Here is a 6,000-nt window from a genome sequence, read left to right as displayed (position 1 = left end):
TTGGAATGCATTGGGCATGTGCAAAAGTGTATGGGTGCACGACTTCGAAGGCTCAAACAAACTTTGGGTTCAAGTAAGCTCAGTGATGGAAAGGCAATAGGAGGGAGAGGCAGACTTACTGATGAGGTGATTGAACGTCTACAGAGATACTATGGGTACGCTATAAGGCAATATACTAGTAATGTTAGTGACATGCGAAAAGCAGTGTGGGCATTGTTCCTTCATACTGCCTCTTCGAATGAATACCCTCAACACAGCCTGTACCCAAAAGATTCCTGGTGCAAATATAATGCAAAATGATCACAAACATGGTTTACCAGCAGCTGTGATAAATGCAATAAAACCAATTTTTCATGACTTAGCACACCGAGAATTGTTACACAAATGTCTACACGGAAAGCCGCAGAATCCTAAAGAGAGCGAAAAAATTTGATTTGGAAAGTGATTTTGTAAGCATAAAAACACTGCACTTTGGCATTTATGATGCAATAGCAACCTCAAACCAAGGGAACAGTGTGAAGTGTGAAGTTATGAAGGCGTTAGGATTTACAGCTGGGGTGAACACTGTACGAGCACTAAGAAATATTGACAGAGAAAGGATGAGAGGGGCAGAAAGAAGAGAAAGGCATGTGAAGTATGATGGAACAACAGGCCAGAAAGGAAGACAGAAGAGGAAGCTTTTGGAGGATGAAGAAGAAGACCCTGATAATCCATCCTATAGTGCAGGAATGTATTGAGAAACTTTGATAGCCATTTCCCATAAATTAGAATTTTTCGAATACAAGGAACATTTTCTCAAAATCCACTCAAGCTAGAGAGATGAAATTTTTATACACCACTCCTAGTGGTCAAACTTACACTGTAACACAGCCATTTCGCAATATGTTCAGTAGTTTCATTTCAGCTTAATTACAAAGCAATTATTTGTAAAAAAAATTGGATCATTAATAAAAAAATAATTTGAAGGAAACTAGAAAAGACACTCCAAAATCCCTGTGTCATAACTGCAACACTAAACCACTCTATATGTAAAAAAAATTCAAATTTTTTGTGTTTGGTAGTTTATTCATAAATGTTCCTCAAACTTAGTGATTTTAACATGGGCAGCATAGGCATCTCCGGCTCCCCTTAAACCCTTCATTTCATTCAACTGACCCTACAACTGTTCTACACTTTCATTGAGGACAGGAATGTCATCAGCGAATCTCATCATTGATATCATTTCTCCTTCAATTTTTTTCCCACTTTTGAATGTTTGTTTTATTTCCAACATTGCTGCTTCGATGTATACAGGGTGGTCCATTGATCGTGACTGGGCCAAATATCTCACGAAACGAAAAAACTACAAAGAACGAAACTTGTCTAGCTTCAAGGTGGAAACCAGATGGCGCTATGGTTGTCCCGCTAGATGGTGCTGCCATAGATCAAACGAATATCAACTGCGTTCTTTTAAATAGGAACCCTCATTGTTTATTATATATTCATGTAGTATGTAAAGAAATATGAATGTTTTAGTTGGACCACTTTTTTCGCTTTGTGCCAGATGGCGCTGTAATAGTCACAAACATATGGCTCACAATTTTAGACGATCAGTTCGCAACAGGTAGGTTTTTTAAATTACAATACAGAACGTAGCTACGTTTGAACATTTCATTTCGGTTGTTCCAATGTGATACATGTACCTTTGTGAACTTATCATTTCTAAGAACTCATGCTGTTACACGTATTGTGAAATGCATTGAGGTTGACGGACATCATTTTGAGCATTAAGCGGAGCACTGAAAAAGTAAAACCAGAAATGAAAGTAAAGTCTGAGGAATTAGAATCTTCACAACCAAAAACAGCAAAAATACTTAACAAATTAGATAACATTGATCTCAAAATATATAACTTAATTAGCAATTTCAGAAAGAATTAAGTAAGATTTTTATAGCAACTATAGGTTTTCTTGATTGTAAAGGTAGAATATTAGTAGATGTAAAAGAGCTTGCAAATGTTTATGATGCAATTACTATACAGTATTTAGGCAAAGAACATGTTACAAAATCTGAATCGTTAAGTATTCCGAACAAGCAGTGCAGCATATCTTAATGAAAAAATTAACCAACTTCACATTGATATAACAAGTATTTTGTACTGTTCTGCACTAAATTACTTCTGGTCATTTGAAAGATTTTTGATTTTATTTTGCTAACTCTCACTAATCCTTACATAGCGTTCCATTTCATTTCATCATTGTGCCTTAGTCCCTTCCTGCGTGATTAATTCAGTTTTCGAGGCTATGGTAAGAGTTTCTAGGTTACCTAACAATTTACTAACTTCCAGATTGTGATTTTCACTCTGCAGCGGAGTGTGCGCTGATATGAAACTTCCTGGCAGATTAAAACTGTGTGACGAACCGAAACTCGAACTTGGGATCTTTGAATAATTTTAATTCACTAACTCGACTAGCGAGGTTTATTCTTGGTGATTCTCCCAGGTAAGATCCTTTTTTGCAATATAAAAATTTTAGTTCTGTCCTATATGCATGGACAACTATTTTAAATAGCAAACTGAACTATTGAAAAGCAATATTAGTAGTAGTAAGCTTTAAATTACCCAATTCCACATACTTTTGTAACTGAGCAGTTAACCATAAAAGGTCCATAATTTCACAACTTGTTTCAACTGGCAGGGTTGTTGAAGTTTTGTGATATTGGCAGAAGTGGATTAGGTGATTTGTTGAACTGGCTCCTCCTGCTCCAACGCTCACTGCCTGTGACACTGACCAGGTCGGTCAGGAAGAAAACATTTTACTCCATTTTGAACGGCGTTATCTTTCCAGTTTAATAAACTGGTACTAAGTTTCTGCTTAATGGCTTTATCGTGCAGCTGTTCAATAATAGGGGCTTAGGTTGGGTCTGTATTGAAAACCTGTAAGTCCTGAATATTGTTCTGCAAAGGTCTGCAATTACAAAGCAGAAGTTTGCTGCAATGATTCCACATTTACTTCAACTGCAGAAACTAAAACATTGCATACAGCAGAGTTGGTGATCGAATGCACTGCGCAAACACTGGCTTAACTCACTGAAGTTGACGTCTTTGGACCAACAACATATTGTCATGATCTATTGTAGTTGGTTTTTCTTCAAATATGACATTCCGAGTACAGCTCCCCTGTCCATTGTGAACAAACAGAACAAGCAATATACATTTCCAACACTAAGACTACCTTTTTTCCTATTAACTTTTTTTTAATATGCAATAACCCCACCGACTAAAAGAGGCATACTATGCTCCCAATTGAGGGCAATGGTAATGGAAATGATAAGGAACATAGCCAACAACAGGACTCTCAAGAACATATATTTTCCTCAACAGCGCTTTAACACTGACTGAATTAACTATTAAGAAACACTATATGACATTTAATAGATGCCACAACGAAATTTTGAAAGTTAGACTTTTTGCATATCATAAAATCAATTTTCACAAAATTTTAAACAGGAAAAAAGCTGGTAATATTAATCACAATTAAGTCTTGAAACACATACATCTAGTCATTAAACAGATGTTAAGACGAGGTGTCCAGCCTGAGCTTAGGCCAGACTTTCTTGAGTACACAGAGAGAAATTTAAATTAATAATAGAACTAAATTGTAATATACATGACAATAAATCTCATGAAGCCCTTTGAAGTTTGACACATGAGTTTTCAAAAGAGAAATTAGGTCGGAGATTAAAGTCTTTCAAATTTTAACATATGGGTCCTTAAACGAAAATTTAAAAGGTTAATTTCTTTATACAAAAAAAAATACGAAATGAAAATTTCACAATACCATATTCACTGAAATTTATATTCTGTTTGACTTTAAAAGTAAGCTTTAAATTACTCAACCTTGATAAGCTGTAATTCTGATCCACACTGATGGTCAAAGATCAAAATAACTGTCATTACTGAAAGCCAACCATCGTTGCAGGTTGAGAATACAAACTCAGTCTCTGTAGCAAGAGTTGGTCAAGATGCAATAAACATTTTAGTCAAACATAGCAAAACGTACTCACCAATTTTATTTTTACTCCTGTTTTAGGGTGAAAAGTAAATATTGGCGACTCAGCATCCACAAACCAAGGAAATTTGAGCAGGAAATGTACCGACTGAAATCCACGATCATGAGGGCAGAGGGAAGCAGTAATTTTACATATTTGGCGGGCACACTTTACACAGCTACCCAGAACACAATGAATCGAATTTCAGTGCTCGTTGATCAACACAAGTTACTACGCCCAACAGTCGGTAGTCACTGAGACCTGGGGGGGTGTGCATGCTCGACCAACAGACATGTTCTCTCTCAGCATGCTTGTGATACTGTCTCTAGAATATCAAGAGCAGCAAGATTTAACAAGTGGTAGGAACCGATTATTATGCAATCATGGCTCAAAATTATACCTGAGTATCACACTAGGTCTAGGACTGTGCACCTCTGTCTTCCCTGTGATCGGAAGCTCTACTAACTGACCTATCGAAACACTACTAAGAAGCCATCATCACAGCTTTACTTCCGCCAGTATGTCTTCTGGTGCTTTACAAACTTTACAGAGTTTCTCCAACAAACCTGAGGAAGTAACACTCTTGAAGGAAATGATATTCTAGAGAGATGGCTACTAGCGCATTTCTTCTTTCCTAAATTTTATGGTTTCATTTAGCTATTTTGCGTTCATGTAATGTTGCCTGACCTGCACAACATTGATCTCTGTTTGTTTACTGTCAGTGATCTGGAGCTCATCAGGCATCAAAGACACTCACATGACAGCAATATAATCAGTGTGTAGCCTGAGAGTGCAATGTGGAGACCAGACAAAGCATTCCACCACAGCATTTGAGCTCAATTATTATATTTGTGAAGTTTTCTCTCTTTTCAACCATTTCTCTTTGTGTAACCTCCATACGTAACTAATGAGTACAAGTGAATCTTTTAGATCTAATACAAGTATAACAACACCATTTGTAAATATAGGCAGTTTATATCAATGGCGCTTGATATGCTTACTACCAATCAGTCATTCAGCTTATAACTTGAAAGTCTCAATCATAGGCCCTTAAATGTTAATCTGAGATAAACTTAAACTGTAAAAGAGGATAGACTGACAAACGGTGATACATTAAAATAAAAAATTTCTGACTAAAGTTTTTATTTAGATGTATTCGTTAACTTACAACAAATGATGTGTGCAATAATTGTTTTAATATAGAAATCTTCAATTGTTTGTGTTTTGCTTGTGCAGGTACAAACTTAAAAAGTTCCCTGAAGGTGATAAATGATAGTATTATTATCATTTCTAAAATTAAATGTACGGACATAAACTGTTGCAGTGATCATCTACAGGAAAGTGTAGGTACTGTAGATGCTGAGTAATTTAGCAATTACAGTCTACATTCATATGCAACTCAGCACTATTAGTTTTATTTTTTATTTGGAGAAGGAGGTGCATTCATTAAAAACTATGAGCAGTATGATGTGGCCCACCATGATTTCCTTTCCTGTGGCAATATCTTCATCTCAGAAATGCACCTATTTCATTTATTGTTGTCAACATTTCAGTCTTTGTGTTCAGCTACAATTTTTACCATTTACATTCTATGAAGTCTGAATACATGTTCTATCATACTGTCCAATTTGAAAGGTAATTTTTCGCCATACTCCTTGCCTCATCGATTCTGCACAGAATCTCCATTATGCACAGAATCTCATTTCTTGTCTTATAAGTACAGATGTTTGTTTACATGAGAACGTTAAAAATTGTTCCAACATCTTCCTGTTGTGTATGTCTTTCTTCGACTGTCTTGTTGCCCAGTTTCCTGCAAATGTAAGTAAAAGTGGCTCACTGGAAGAACAGAACCAACTGAGATTTAGGCAATAGTTGTTGATTTTTCAAACGTCATCGTTTAGTTTATCGTTTCTCTAGACACAGAGTAGAATGCTGTCACTACGAACTCAATGGAAGTGTTTATAAATAACGA

The sequence above is a fragment of the Schistocerca americana genome, chromosome 9 (genome assembly GCF_021461395.2).
Source record: "Schistocerca americana isolate TAMUIC-IGC-003095 chromosome 9, iqSchAmer2.1, whole genome shotgun sequence".
NCBI lineage: Eukaryota > Metazoa > Arthropoda > Insecta > Orthoptera > Acrididae > Schistocerca > Schistocerca americana.
This window is presented reverse-complemented; position numbering follows the sequence as displayed.